General features: G+C 39.0%; 1 protein-coding gene across 3 annotated transcripts in view; it reads left to right on the top strand.

Annotated features, from left to right (window-relative positions):
* Positions 1–478: 478 nt before the first annotated feature.
* The window catches only part of Rabgap1l (RAB GTPase activating protein 1 like), a 526,658-nt gene continuing 510,561 nt past the window's right edge, over positions 479–16,575 (top strand). For all 3 annotated transcript variants that reach the window (XM_048356662.1, XM_048356663.1, XM_048356664.1), the window contains exon 1: positions 479–629. The gene's annotated coding sequence lies outside the window, so the exon portion shown is untranslated. The remainder of the gene's footprint in view (positions 630–16,575) is intronic.

Genomic DNA, 16,575 nt, shown 5'->3' with positions numbered 1-16,575 from the left:
CGAGGTGACTCCCTTGATCATCACTGGGCCCAGAGAATGGAAAAGAGGGTTAACCAGATTTCTGAGACAGAAAACCATCTTCTCAAACGGAACGATCAGAACTCAGTAAGTGCTCGGCAGGACTTCAGTCCACTTGGCCGCTGGCTCGCAGGCGTGGGCACCTCTGGAGATGGTTCTCAGGAGCTTGGGAGTCTTCCGGCTCCTCCGCGCGGCGTGGTTCAGTCAACTCTGGTTCTGTCAGGTTCCGCTCCAGTACTCGGATGCTCTCGGTCCAATCCCGCCAGGAGGGGCGGTGCACGCGCGCACGCGCCGCCGGCGCGGGCGGGGAAGGCGCCTTTGCCCTCATGAGCGCGCACGCCGCGCCAAGAGGCCCAGGCGCGCGCGCTCCCGACTCGACGCCGCCGCCGCCGCCTCCTCCTCCTCAGCCCGCCCCCTCCCTCGCCTCTTCCTGCCGGGCGGTCTCTCGCTCCCCTCCTCTACGCGCTCCCTCCCCTCTGCTCCCTCCGCCCTCCTAGGGCTCTGAGGCAGCGAAGTGAACGGGACGGGCCCGGCCGCAGAGCGCCGTGCGGCGGGTAGGACGCCCGGCGCCGACAGAGTTGTTGTTCCGGCAGCGCCCGCGGAGACGTGAGGTGAGGCGAGGGCGGCCCTCCTGAGGGGCCCGAGGGCGGCCGGGCGACCGGGAGCGGCGGTCCGAGTCCGTCGGCCGCAGCATCCTGGCGTCCCGGCTAATCCGGGAGAGGGTTGAAGCGGGGGCCGGAGCCGGGACCGGGATGCCGAGGACCGTGGGAGGAGGGTACCGAGAGCCTTCAGAACTGCCAGCCGCCGCCTGGACGCCGTGGTTCTCTCCCCTTGGCGGCTGTTCGCAGCCCGGGCTGGCGGGCGCGGCGCCCCTCACCTGGGGGCGGGGTGGCGGCTCGGGCGGCCCGCGCCTCCAGCTGTGCCCTCCTGACATTGCTGCCGCCTCCGCCTCCCGCGGCTGTGCGGCGGCGGCTGCCGACTCCGCCGTCCCCGTAGCCCCGCAGCCCCGCGTCCGGAGGCGGGGGGGCGTGTGGCTGGGATGTTTTCTAACCCTCGTGCGGCTTCTGTGATCCCGTCTCTCCCCTACGCCGAGCACTCTGCTCCGCTGCTGTTGATGCCTGTGGTTTTGCAGTCGGGGATGGGCTGTGTCTTGGGCAGATCTCTACCTGCAAAGAATGCCCCGCGTTTAAAGTTGCCTGCCTGGGCTGTGGCCTTCCCTCTCCCCCTCCCCTCCCCGTCCTTCCCCGCCCCGGCCCCAGGTTGTGTGTGTGCGTGGAGTGTTCTGATAACTGATTCAAAGTTTCTGAGACCGGGCTAGTACTTTGCACTGATCGCCAGCTGTGTAGGGCTGGGCAGTGCGTCAGCATGTGGAAAGGGGCCACTGACCAGCGGGAGGTGGCCAGGAGTAACTGACAGGGTTCCTGTCCCATCCCAGGGCAGTGTGTGCAGGAGCTTGTGTGTTTTCCCAGAACTTCTCAGAGTAATCTTAGAAAACGAACCGAAATTTAAGTGGTCACTTGGCAGAGCTGATGGTTTCGTGTAAACTGAAATGCTAACCTCATTACATTAATAGTTAAGGAGCACTTTCGCTTGCTTGACAAATTTCAGTGATGTTCGGGAACTGATTTAAAGGTTCACATTTTTGCACTGTAAGATATAGGAATTGAAAAAAAAATACATGTAAACTTTCTTATGCCTGGTAGGAAATAAATAATTGCTTGTTACAACTAAGAAAATTCAATTTCATGAAAGCCTTTTGATGTTTCTCATAGTTGTGTTTGCATTTAATGTCTGTTGCACTTCTATAGAATCTTCATGAGTGAAGATGTCAGATGATAGGGTCATGAAGTTTGTGGTCTTACGGGAACTTGATTTTGCCCGTGAAAAATATTGGTCCACAAGCTACTAGCTCTGGAAAAATGGCCTGTGGTTTATTATCTTGGTAGAGCATTACATATAAAAGTGAAAATGAGATTACGAAGAAGAAAGGCTAGATGAGTTTAATGTATCCACTAACAGATTGTACTAAATGTTCACTTGTTTGGCAAGTGAAGACTGAGTTAGGCCGTTACTTATACCAAGGCAATTCAAGATGTGATTTAGCATAAGAAGGGGGTAAGATTGATTGATGAGCACACTGTATGATATCCCCCCAATTTGGACATTGTATGCTAATAAAATACCTTAAAAAGATGTGATTGAGCATTGTATTTTAGAAATAGATGTAGTAGTGAAGGGCTTATATGTAAACATATTAAGTAGCTTACATTGTACTTTAGAGCTGGAAACAAGGTAGTAGGTCCCAATACTATTGATGCAAATAGTAAACATAAAAACCAACCAGAAAATGCATAAAGTTTTCTTTTTTCCTTTGCCAGAATTATTCAATGGAAATTTCTGTATATTACCATTGTGATGCTTGGAGAATGTTTGATAATTATTTCTAATTTGAGGTTATGATTTGTTTTCATATGAAGCAGGAGTTTTTATGCATATTAGCTCACCAATTCTGACTTGTGTCAAAAAACTTAAGTTTTTTTTTATCTTAACACAGGCTTGAAATTGCACTGTATTTATTTGAACTCTTAGATGATACTGCATTAATGTTGAGAGTCCTATGGCTGGGGATATAGCTCAGGTAGAGTGCTTGACTCACATGTGTGGGTTCCTGGGTTCCATCGCTAGCACTTCAAACAAACTAAACCAAAATACGTTTAAGTTCATTTATCCATTTTTTTTTGAGTAGTCAAGGAATTCTGTTGTGCCATGTAAAAATACTTTGTGTGTGAGATTAGGAGACTCCAACGTAATGACTTTGAAGAGGGTAGTAGCTAAGTAGCAAAATTATATATTGGAAGTGTAAAACTGAGACTACATTCTACCTTACCTGTGGTATTTAAGTGGAATTATTATTTAAGTGTATTGAATAGAAAAGGGTGTTAGAAATTAAAACTGATATTGTAGCCGATGATATTCCAAACTCAGAGCTCTTTTTTCTTATGTCTCACAAGTTTTAATTTATTGCCTCCTGCTTGTAACTCTTACCTTAAATAAGTGGTTCAGTTCTGGGGTCTAAGGAAAGATAACTTGAGAAAGACAACTGAGATTTCTTAGTGGAGATTTTCTTATGAACATTTTCATGACTGAATGGAAGCAGAGGAAAGATAGACTTTAGCCTGAGTTGTTAAGACACACTCAGTTAAAAAAAGTTTATCATGCATATTTGTATTTTAGATCTAGCTTGCACATTGAGAGAAAATGTGCTGTTGGATATACTCAAATTTTAAAGGAGAGTCTTAATATTTAGATTATGGAGAAAGACATTGGTTTCTGGTTTTCCAAAGTGGGGAATAACGTTTTTTCCTTTTCTTTAGTATTGGGGATTGAACTCAGTGCCTAACACTTTGCTAGGCAAATGGGAGCCATGCTCCCACTTTTTTCCCTTTTAGTTTGCTTTTCAGGTAAGTCTATTGCCTCAGCCAGTCTTGGGTCTCCATCTTTCTACCTCAGTCTCCAGGTTACCTGGGATTATAGGCCTGTGCTACCTTGCCCAGCCCTGGGGAATATTTTTGACTTTATAGGTATTATTTGAATTGGGCATAAGTATGTGGACATCAGTGTACCCTAATAAGGAAGAGTTAATGGAATTCAGCATAACTTGTATTTCAACATTCTTTTTTATACTTTATTTACTTTTCATACTATTGTTTTTCAAATAACAATATGTGGTTTGAGTATAGCAAGTTCATACTCATTCTTTTTTTGTTATCATTTGGTGTTTTTTTGTGTAAATTGTTGGGATTTTTTTCTGGGAAACTTTTGGGCATATATTCTGTTGATTTAGAGTTAGATTTTGGCTAATATTATTATTAGTGTACTTGAAATCCTGAGCCTTCTTGTTTTCTAAATTATCTTAAAAATAGAAAACACAATTCTTTGTAAAAATACCCATGGAAAAAAAATGTGGTTTCAGGCTATATTGTTGTGATAGATATAGTACAGCCAAAAATATATTCAAGATGCTTACTTCTTTGTTCCTCACCCAGTTTAGTATGCTTAAATAAAAAAGCAAAAACAATTATTTAGTTTTTTACCCAAAGCCTGATTTTTTTCAGAATATTAAGTTTGACAACTATTTGTTGACTGTTTTTCTTCCTGCCTATTCTAAATTCAACAAATACTACAGGGCTCTAGTTCATTGCAAAAACAGTCTGGTAGAGTATTCTTATTAACAAAGGTCTCATTGACAGATACATGTTAGTGTTGGGGAATTTGAGAATCATCAAGAAGGGACTATTTACTTTTATTTTTGTTTTTTTGAAATAAGATTTCACCATGTAGCCCATCCTTGTTTTTAACTCCGACTTATAATTTTCCTGTCTCAGCCTCCTTAATATTGGAATTATAAGTGTGTATTACCATGCCCTGCTGAAATTACTTATTTTTTATGGTATTAGGGTTTGAACTCAGGGCCTTTTACTTGACAGACTGATGCTCTACTGCTTGAGCTATGCACCTAAACCCATTTTGCTTTAGTAATTTTTTAAACAGGATCTTATGTTTATGCCTTAACCATGATTCTTGCACATAGCTGGCATATCACCACATCTAGATTTTTATTTGTTGAGACTGAATCTTGGGCTGGTCTTGAACTATGATCTTCTGGATACTTCCTGAGTAGCTAGTTAGGATTATATAGGCTCAAGCCACTGTACTAGCTCCCAAACCTCACTTTCACTGTACTTTTTCTTTGTACCATGTAGTTGAGTAGGGGTATGGACACAGCTACTAGAATCACTTAGATTTTTTTCTTCTTCAAATTATAGACATTCCCTATTCCCCAATGCTGTTAGTGAGAATGTGTATGTTCTTTAGGTGTGAAGTTAAATACAGGATGAGGACCTTACTAAACCAAATTCCTACTCCTTGAAATTTTTTTCCGGTGACTTCAATAAGCACTTGTTGCTCTCATTTTTAAGAGAAATATTGATTGTGATGGAGAACTAACCAAGAATAAGCTTTATTGAATGCTTTTGAATACATGAAGGGTACTAGGAGATGATTGTTCAACTTTTTAAAAAGTGTCTTGTGAGTTACAATAAGAAATACATTTTGTGTTTTGCTTTAGCATACATATACACATACACATGCTCACTTCTGCACATATATATACAAAAAAAAAAGGAAAGAAAAGACTGTTGAGAAATACTCCTTATCTCTACAGAGCCCTGTTGGGTTGTCCTCAGACTCACTTGAAAGAGCAGTTGTGTATATCTCTTCTCCCCTAGTCCCATGTTCAATGATAACATGATGTAGTTTGAAATTGGTCAAGTGGGAATAGTTACACCAGAGAAATCAGCAAATGGTACAATATGCCCTTCCATAGCTGGTTGTTAAAATATTTATTGCCTGTTATTGCCTATAACTCACTTTGGTATATTTTTGAAAGTTTACTTAAAAATGCTAGATTTAATCCTCAAATTAATTTTAAATACAACTAATGAGTGATAACATAAACATCAGCTATAACAAAAAACACACAAACAACAGAATTAGGACACTTTTATAACTTTGCAGAGGAAAATACTACAAGCCTGAAGTTCAGCTAGGTATAGCTAGTTAGTTAATGGCAACTAGAGCTGGGAATCTGCACTCTTAGAGTTGTTTCTAGTGGGTGTCCTTTACAAACCTGTACCTTTCATTTAAATTAATTTGGAGTATTATGTATGTAAAAGACCAAGATAATATGAGGTTGAAAGTAATGGTTGGTAGACAGACAAAGATAAGGTACTATAAGAGTTTAAAAGGCTGGGAATGTGGCCTAGTGGTAGAGTGCTTGCCTCGCATACATGAAGCCACTCAGCACCACATATATACAAAAAGCCAGAAGTGGCGCCGTGGCTCAAGTGGTAGAGTGCTGGCCTTGAGCAAAAAGAAGCCAGGGATAGTGCTCAGGCCCTAAGCTCAAGCCCCAGGGCTGCCAAAAAAAAAAAAAAAAAAAAGAGTTTAAGAAAATGGAGGGAGGCTGGGAATGTGGCCTAGTGGTAGAATGCTTGTTTAGAATGCATGAAGTCCTGAGTTTGATTCCTCAGCACTACATATACAGAAAAAGCCAGAAGTGGCGCTGTGGCTAAAGTGATGGAGTGCTAGCCGTGAGCAGGAAGAAAAGTGGAGAAAGTTACTTTAATGGTGTGGGTTAGGGAAGAGTTGACATAATTTAGCTATGCTTGAAGAATGGGTAGATTTGGACGTGTTGAAATAAGGCAGCCCAGTATGGAGAGAAAGGCCCTTTGGGCCGGGGCTGGAGTGATCAAAGGCTTGGAGGGATGGAAAGAGAAAAAAGTGAGTAGAGGGCTGGGAATATGGCCTATTGGCAAGAGTGCTTGCCTCCTACACATGAAGCTCTCGGTGCGATTCCCCAGCACCACATATATGGAAAACGGCCAGAAGGGGCGCTGTGGCTCAGGTGGCAGAGTGCTAGCCTTGAGCAGGAAGAAGCCAGGGAAAGTGCTCAGGCCCTGAGTCCAAGGCCCAGGACTGGCCAAAAAAGAAAAAAAAAAAGTGAGTAGAGGAAAAAAGGGAAAAGTCAGTATCAGGTGGGTTAGTCTACTATGCCAGTTTTCCTTCCTGCTTTTCAATTTATGTTCCACTTTTGTATCTGGGACCATCCTAATACTTCTTAGTATTAAACAAGCTTTAGGTATTGTGCTTCTGATGAAAATAGGATATGGAGAGCACTTAAGTATCCTTGGAATAAAAGTTGGAGGAGAAAATGATTAGTTATCACAGACATAACCTTGCAGTTACTAGTCTAAAAGTTGCTTTGTAGGCAGCATCAAATTAGCAGAGCATGAAACAGTTTTGAGTTTTTTCATTTGATTCTTTTACATTGTCATTTTTAAATGAGTGGATCTTAATTTTCTTGGGCAGGTCTGGTTCAGGGAGAAAGTCAGCTCATGCTGATTCATAGCTAAGGTGACTAGCTTTAGATTTAGGATAGTGAGGCAGGAAATTTCATACCACAACCATTTGTAAGGAATTGATGGAGTCTTAACTCCAAGAACTTTCTGGAAGTTTAGCATTTATGTATTTGATATCCTACAACACTGAGGATGTTCTAAATTCCTGGATGGAACTTACCTTATTCTACAGAAGAATTGGTAGGCAGAAATGAAGATAATTGAGAGTAAGTTGTTTGTTAATTTTGCTGAAGTAGTTCTCGTTTGTATTTGTACAGATTTCATACTTATTGCTTCAAAGTACAGTGATATACAGTGATATCCTGATGAAACACACACACACACACACACACACACACACACACTCTTTAATAGCTCATCACTGAAGTCTGTAAAAGTTTTGGAAATCTTGGTAATGAAATTGCCATAGTAAATAACTACTTGGTTGATAAAATCAAGAATTTGGGGATGAGCCTTGGTTCTACAATAGGAATTGTGTCATTGTCATTCTGTTTTCTTCATTTTTTTTAAAGCTTCTAATATGTAAACTACATTGTCATGTCATTTCAGAAAGTTCCAGTGCACTTCTATGAACTGTTCTATAAGATAGCACACTCCAAATGGCTTGACAAGAGTTTAGGTTTAGATGAAACATGCCCCAGATACCTCACATAAGTTGAATTAAGTAGCTAATCAAATCACCATAGTTCCATTGTTTCTTCCCTTTTTTGAGACCTTTTTTTTGTTTTGTTTTGTTTTTTGGTTGGGGGCTTGAACTCTGGGCCTGGGAACTGTCCCTGAGCTCTTCAGCTCAAGGCTAGTGCTCTACTTCTTGAGCCACAGCTCTACTTCCTTTTTTGAGACATTTTAGATTTCACAAATTAGGATTCTTTATATATTTTTTTTTACTGTACTACAGTTTTTTTGTGGCACAAAATATGGGGTTGATGACTTTAATCTCTATGATCATTTTCAAAGATATAAAATTATATGTAGGGAATATATATGTGTATATATTGAAAGTTGAAATTTGTGGTGAGAATATAGCTCATTGGTCAAGTGACCAAAAGCAAATGCCATGTAAAGTATTCACAGATGTGAAAGTAATGCAAACCCAAAGGGAATTTTGTATGTCACATTTCTAGGAAAGAAGCACATTTTAAAAGGCAGATATGGCTTTCATTCGTATACCAGTGAAACACTACTCAGCTTTTTTCTACATATACACCATTTTATGTTCACAAATCAGACTTTTACTACAGGAGATGAAAATGCTTAGCAGTGTTTAAGAAAAAAATACAAGCCTGTGTTTTCAATTTTGAGGTTTAAGAGATAAATAACACTAACTTTTGATAAACCAGCCAACTTTTATTCTATATTAAAGATGTTGTATTTGGCTAGGTGCTGGTGGCTCCCTCCTGTAATTCTAGCTACTCAGGAGTCTGAGGTCAGGGGATTTAAGTTCAAAGCTAGCCTGGGAAGAAATGCCTACCACACTCCTCCAAAGTAACCAGCAAAAGCTGGGCTTGAGGCATGGTTCAAGTGGTGGAACCACTAACCTAGCAAGTTCAAGGCCCAAGTTCAAACCCCAGTCCTACTCTTCCTCCTCAAGAACTTGTATTTGTCATTCTGAAGCCCACTATTAATATGTCAATTAGTCATGAGGATGATTATAAACTTGCTCTGTCTCTCCTTTACCCCTTTTCTTCCCTCCCTCCCATTTTTCTTCTCTTTCCCTCTTTTCTTTCCTCCCTTAGTACCACTACGTTTGGCTAAGTGTTTCTTAAAATAGTTTATATCTTTGTAAAATTATCTTGATATAAAAACTGTGATTATTAACATATGAAACTGTAACTTCTCTGTACATTACTTTGACAATAAATAAGGAAAAAAACCCACAAAAAAACCTGTGATTATATTTCACTTTTAATTTAGTGAAAAATCATCTATTGGAGGATGCCTGTTCAGATGCTGACAGACAGTATTCTGAGGTTCTTTTAAAGTTCTTTTGTTATCAGCAGCTATTTGCCACCAGACCTCTCTCATTCATCATTATATTTCCCCAAAGCTCTTCTCTCATGAACTATATATAGTCTTTTATTTTTAAATCCTAGTCTTATATTTACCCTGTTATCAGTAATCATGGTTTGAATTAATGTTTTTATTTGCTTTTGTCCAAGACTTGCTGTGCAAATATCTATTACCTGGTTATATTATCAAGTTATTCTGAATGGTAACTGAATGTCTTCTTTGCCCTTAATATGCTCGAATCTACTCTAACAGTAACCAAGATTGCTGGCAAAGTTAACAGGAAAAGAATTAGATATTATTATATTTGAATCCTAGAACAATCTATTTGCCAAAACTAGTAAAACTACAAAAACATTTCTGCATGAATTATGCAGCATTGGCCTCTTAAATTTAAATTCTAACACCAAATTTATATTTCTTGTCAAGAGTACCAAAAATTTTGGTAGATAAAAGTTGATTCTGTTTCTGTTGGTGGTGCAAAAATAGATTAGCCATTTCTATGATTTGAAGATATTTGATAATTTTAAGGGATAATCTAATGATAGATTAGAGAAATTAGTTCATCAGTTAATTGTTTACTTCTCATTTTGAGTATGCATTTCACCAACTTTATTATATTCCACTGAGATTTTGATCTAAGGAGAAAGCTTAGACATTGTTCAACTTTCTAGAGTTTCACTTAGAAGGAAGTAGTAACTTTAAGAAATTATTGTTGTCAGGCTGGGCTTAGTGGTATAGTGGCTTAGTGGTATAGTGCTTGCCTAGCATGCATGAAGCCCTGAGTTTGATTCCTTAGTACCACATAAACAGAAAAAGCCAGAAATGCGCGCTGTGGCTCAAGTGGTAGAGTGCTAGCCTTGAGCAAAAAAAAAAAAAAAAAAAAAAAAAAAAAAAAGATGCAAATAGCTTGGTTCTCCTTAAAATATAAATAAAACACAAGATACTTGATCTAGTGCTGTTGTGAGATTCAGAGGATGCATATTTTGGCTAAAGGTTTTGGAGCTGGGCAACAGTAGTTTCATGCCTAGAATTCTAGCTATTCAGGTTGAGATCTGAGGAATATAGTTTAAAACCAGCCCAGGCCAGGAAGTTCATGAGGCCCTTACCTCTAATTTATCACCCAAAAGCCAGAGTAGAGCTGTGCCTCAAGTGGTAGAGCACAAATCTAAGGAGAGTACAGGCCATAAATTCAAGCCTTCATACCCTTCTTCCCTCTCTTGGCAATATAAACTAGGGAAAGTGATAGCAGGGCGATGTATATGACAGTTTTTGAAGTTGTCTTAGGCAAAAAAAAAAAAAAAATAAAAAAATTCTCAGCCTCATGAGTAACTAGGATAATAAGGAAAGGGGTATTTAAAAAAAGCTAACTTATGTCCCATACCCCAAAAGACCCCAAATCTATTTTTTTAACCCATTTCATCTGTTGATATGTTTTCCATTTCTAGGATATTTGTGAATAATTCTGTAGAATACATTTGAATGCAGATCTTTAGGAAGTTTTGATTTTATTACCCACTAGAGGGATTCCTGTCTGTAACAATGTTTATTGCCACCATCAAGTATACAGAGGCTTCCTTCTCTCTACACCCTTTCAACACTAAATTTTTTTTGATAATATAGCCATCCTAATAAGTGTGAGGTGATAGCTCATTGTAGTTTTTTTTTTTTTTTTTTGGCCAGTCCTGGGCCTTGGACTCAGGGCCTGAGCACTGTCCCTGGCTTCTTCCCGCTCAAGGCTAGCACTCTGCCACCTGAGCCACAGCGCCGCTTCTGGCCGTTTTCTGTATATGTGGTGCTGGGGAATCGAACCTAGGGCCTCGTGTATATGAGGCAGGCACTCTTGCCACTAGGCTATATCCCCAGCCCTCATTGTAGTTTTGATTTGCCTTTTCCTGATGATTAGTGATTATTGAACATCTTTCATACTTGCTAGCTATTAATATGCCTTTTTTTGGAAAAGTATATATACAGATTCTTTGTCCATTTTATATTGAGTTGATTTATTTATTATTAGTTTGTATATTTTTATTTCATCCATATTAGTGCTTTTAAGAAACAATATAAGGGCTGGGGATATAGCCTAGTGGCAAGAGTGCCTGCCTCGGATACACGAGGCCCTAGGTTCGATTCCCCAGCACCACATATACAGAAAACGGCCAGAAGCGGCGCTGTGGCTCAAGTGGCAGAGTGCTAGCCTTGAGCGGGAAGAAGCCAGGGACAGTGCTTAGGCCCTGAGTCCAAGGCCCAGGACTGGCCAAAAAAAAAAAAAAAGAAACAATATAAATAATAATTTTTCCTAGGCCATAGCATATAACATTTTTCAATTTGGACTCCACAGTAATCCTAACCATCATGCAGAAAACAAAGTTATTTATTTTTTTGTCTTAAAATTTTTTTTTTTTTTTTTTGCCAGTCCTGGGGCTTGAACTCAGGGCCTGTTTGCTGTCCTTGAGCCTTTGTGCTCAAGGCTAGCACTTTCCACTTGAGCCACAGCAGCACATCCACTTTTTCTGAGTGGTTTATTGGAGATAAAAGTCTCAGACTTCTTCCCAGGCTGACTTTGAACCATGATCCTTAGATCTCAGTCTCCTGAATAGCTAGGATTACAGGTGTGAGCCACCAGCCCCAGGCTTGTTTTCCTCTTTTAAGTTGTTTGTGCTCCTTAAATCCCTTAAATATTATATATATATATATGTATTTTTTTTTTTGCCAGTCCTGGGGCTTGGACTCAGGGCCTGAGCACTGTCCCTGGCTTCTTTTTGCTCTAGGCTAGCACTCTACCTCTTGAGCCACAGCGCCACCTCTGGCCGTTTTCTATATATGTAGTACTGGGGAATCGAACCCAGGGCTTCATGTATATGAGGCAAGCACTCTTGTCACTAGGCCATATTCCCAGCCCTCCTTAAATATTTTGGCTATTAACTCTGATTAATATATTTAGCCTGCAGACATTTTCTTTAATCTATTAATGCCACTTATTTATTTTTAATATTTTCTTTGCTAGGTGGATGCTATTTAGTTCTCTGTTATCTTCATTTCTTTCTTTTTGCTTTTTTTGTTACCTGAGCCTTTGTTGATAGCCACCATCACCATTGCAAGTGTGAACACAAGGAGCTTTTCTGTGTGTGTTTTCTTGGAGTTTTACGGTTTTAGCTGTTATGTTTGGCTAATCCATTTTAATAGTTACTCTCTAAAAGTTAAAAAAAAAAAAAAAGCCAGTCCTGGAGGACTCAGGCCAGGGCCCTGTCTGTCCCTGAGCTTTTTTTTCCCCAAGGCTAGCATTCCACCACTTGAGTCACAGCTCTATTTCTGGCATTTTTCTGGTTAATTGGAAGTGAAGAGTCTCAAGGACTTTCCTTCCTGGGCTGGCTTCAAACTTTGATCCTTAGATCTTAATGTCCTGACTAGTTAGGATTACAGGTGTGAGCCACAAGTCCCTGGCTAAATGTCAACTTTTTGCATTTATATTGAACACAAGTTTATGGTTGCCTGAGTAAAATGTAGTCCCTCCTTTTTTTTTCTTCCTTTTCTTTTCTTTTTTTTTTAACTGTATTTTTTTTGGTCTTTTTTTTTTTTTTTTTTTTTTTTTTTTTGGTACTGGGGATCGAACCCAGGATGTTGCACTTGCTAGGCAAGCACTTTGCCACTGAGCTACATCCTAGCCCTGCCTTTTTTTCTTCTTGAGTTAAAAAGGTATTTTATAGGGTGTGTCAATAAAATAGCTTCTTAATATCTTGTCACATGGTTGGTACTTTCTACTTTTTTTAAAATGACTTTTCCTGAGTATGCATTTTCAGAAGAGAGTTAATTCATATTAGGAATATGAAAGTTCATTTTTATTTTATGGAGTGTGATGACTATGGTTTCTTAGGCATTTGGTTCCTTCTGTCATTGTCTTAATCCACAAACATTTATTGAAGCAGAATATGAATTTTGTGCTAGAGAAGCAGAGATGATAGTCATATTATGGAACTAAGTCTAGTGAGGATGGGGCACCAAGGTTGTGCCTCCTGGTAAAAAAAACTTCAGAGGAGTATATACATCTTGTCTTGTTTGTCAGTTATGACTGCCTGAAATATCACAGTTGACTTTTTAAAGAAGGCAGGAGAGATGTTATAGATAAATGGAAATTTGCTACTGTATGTTTACCTGTATTTCTAAATTTCAAAAAGCTTTTCATTATCTTTAAGTAGTTGTACAATGGAGTTGCTATTCAAAAAAGCAGCTTATGAATATGCTTACCTATCTTGAATCAGTGGTAGCTCTTCATCTCTGAAACAGTGCAACCCCTCTCCCCCAGAGAAATCCCTTATCATGAAAGCCCTTTAGATATTTCCTTCAGAGCTTGCTTATTTTTATTTTATATGTGATGCTTGTGGTTTCTAAGGTGGTAGCATATTAGAAATAATAATAATTTAGAGGCAATGAGTTTTTGACATGATCACATATATTGATAGGATAGTGATATTGTTGGCAACATGCCAGTAATAAATAAACAGGAAAAAAAAACAATCAAATAAACCCCATATAATATGAAGTAAACATCTTCAAAAACCTAATTAGCCTTAACAGTATTACATGTATTTGTAATAGTATAGTATAATTAAAGTTTGTCATACTCTTTCTTATCAAGGAATGGTTAAATATATTGTTTGTATAGTACTTGTGCATCTCATTTTGTTATTTATAAAATCATTTAGCACACAAAATTATCAATATAGGCAGATGAGCCATGGTCAGTGGATGATGTGTGTCTATCATATACTAAATGATTTTCTGGGCCTTATATGGTCCCAAAGCTGGATGTTTTTCATCCAGCTGTTTCTCATCCAGAGAAACAGAATAAATAAAGATAGATAAATACATGGATAGGTAGATAGATAGGTTCCGAGGTCCTTGGAAAATGTAACTCTCAGTTTGAAGCTGAAGACTTGATAACCTGAGGTTCTAATATTCAAGGTAGGGTATAGGTATCTTAGCTCCAGAAGAGAAAGTAAGAGAGAGAAAAAGAAGTAACAGAGGGAGAATAAGAGAATGAGAGAATGAGAATTTGCTTTTCCTCTGCCTTATTTTAGCCCTCAGCTAGTTGGATTGTATGTAGCTACTCATTGGGTGGAACAGATCTTCATGTCTCAGTCCATTGATTCAATTGCCATTTTCTTCTGGGTAGAAATAATGGTATACCAACATCCCTTAGTCTATCTAGTCACATCTAAAATTAATGATAACCATATATTTTTGAAGTATTAGAGTATTTATGTTAGAAATATTTTCTATATAAAATTGGATGAAAACTAGACAGGATAAACTTAGTTACTGAAATTTATACTTGAAATGATTTTTTCCCCAAAGGCTTTAAATAACCTATTTAATTTTTATATTTATATATATGTATGGTGGCATATATAGAACTATTGATCTCATAGAATATTGACCATAGTTTAGTGCAATGTGAGAAAAGCCGTTTTTTCTGTCAAAATAGATTGATTTATTTCTGTCAACCTTGTGAGAATTATTTTTCTTACAGTTCCTGCTTTGGCCTTGTAAAGCTTGGCTCTTGTTGATTATCCTATTCTGGTAAGACAATATCAGCAAGTAACCTAAAGTAGCTGAGGGTTTGAGTACTTAAGATTGTTAATCTTATCTCATAGTCTTTTCATGGTCATGTAGATATATCAAACCTTCTTCACATTAATCAGTCTTGGGCAGATCATGAATTTGAGTTTGGCCAATTTGAGCAGTGGGACAAGTCCTACTATATTAGGGACAAAAGTGAGCATCCTGTCTGCTTTCTGCATGTGCTTGCTTGCTTACTGGGATTTTGGCTCATGTTGCACCCCTCTTGCTTGCTGTGATTTTGGCTGTTACACCCTTATGTGCAGAAGTAAATTTTGCCTTGTTGAGACAGTTCTTTGTTTTATGTTTTCAGTTGTGACTCAGGTGCTTATTGGAGAGCATGTTTATAACATTTTTTTTCCTTTTTTCAGCAAGGCAAAAATTTTTGCTTTGTCCTTTGTTTCCCTGTCTTTAGTTGTGACTCCATTGGTTATTGGAAATCATATTTATAACATGCTATATCTATTTACAGTATTTATTTAAATAAGTAAAAGGACTTCACTGTGTCTTGAACTCAGTACTTCAGGCCAGTTTTGAACTCATAATCTACCAAATATTGGGGTTATAGTTGTCTGCCTCTATGACTAGCTTTCAGTACAGTGTTTGTTATATAATTGTGGATAAAACTTTGTTTTCTATAAAAGACATTAGAGTTCTTAACTGTTTGTATAAGTATTTTTAGAGAGCATGAACCAAGCCTTCTTTTTTGCTCTGCAGAGCATGTACTTGAGGTGTCAATATACCTACTACTTTGAAGGACTAAACTGTTAGAAAGCACTCCTAAGTGGTCAGAGCATCTTGTGATGTCCATTCTTTCATTGAACTATATGTTTCTGTTAGAGCCAAACGTGTTTTCTTTATAATTCAGAAATTGTTCTACTCTGGGTTTGAGCCTTGGCTCTGTGTGATATTGGGGAAGTTATCTTTAAAACTGGGATAGTAGTACTTAAGTGCATGGGGCTACGTATCTTGAATACATTAATGAATAGAGAGAAGTGGTTGGTACAATACTGGTTACAGTTAAATTCCAATAACTAAGCCAAGAGTAGGTGATTCTTTCATGCAATCCACATACTCAGGAGTCTGGGACCTTGAGGATTATGATCTGTAGCTAGTCTGGGCAGAAAAGTCTGTGATATTCCATCTGCCATTAACTGGCAAAAATGAATAGCCACTAGTTTATAGTAATAAGCTCTTTGAGGTGAATGGCAGCAAATTATTTTCTACAAATTAGATTACTAGCTTGGAAAGTTTTCTCTAGTCTTTGTGAAATTTGTATTTGTGATGGCATTTGGTTTTACTCATGAATTCCTTTTGCTTATCATGGAAAATTTTTATTTCTTTATCCTTTTCCTCTCTCTCTCTCTCTCTCTCTCTCTCTCTCTCTCTCTCTCTCTCTCTCTCTCTCTCTCTCTCTTGCTCTCTCTCTCTCTCCCCCTCCCTCTTCCTTTCTTCTTTTTTTTTGGTGTGAGTAGTGAGGCTTGCAAATAGGGCCTGGGCGCTGTTTCTTAGCTTTTCCCCTCAAAGCTGGTACTCTGTCACTTGAGCCATACCTCCACTTCCATGTTTGGGTGGTCAATTGGATGTGTCTCATGGACTTCCCTATCCAGGATGGCTTTGAACTGTGATCCTCAGATCTCAGCCTCCTGACTAGGATTACAGGAGTGAGCCACCATTGCCTGGCTTTCCTCATCAGTTTTGATGGCTATCTTTCTTGTATAGTCTGGGTTGGCAGTTGTCTCTCAGGGCTTGAATTATGTTTTCATGCCTTTCTTGCCTTTAGTGTATATTATGAAATCTGCTATTATTCCAATGAGCTTTCCATTGTAAGTTGCTTGTCTATTTTCTTTTGAAGCATTCAGTATTATTACTTTATTCTGCATGTTTAGCCTTTTCACTGTAATATGTCTAAGGGTGTTTATTCTCTGATCTTGCCCATTTCTGGTTTAAT

Source organism: Perognathus longimembris, chromosome 11 (genome assembly GCF_023159225.1).
Source record: "Perognathus longimembris pacificus isolate PPM17 chromosome 11, ASM2315922v1, whole genome shotgun sequence".
Lineage (NCBI taxonomy): Eukaryota > Metazoa > Chordata > Mammalia > Rodentia > Heteromyidae > Perognathus > Perognathus longimembris.
The sequence above is the reverse complement of the archived record's forward strand: the minus strand, read 5'-3'. Positions and strand labels throughout refer to the sequence as shown.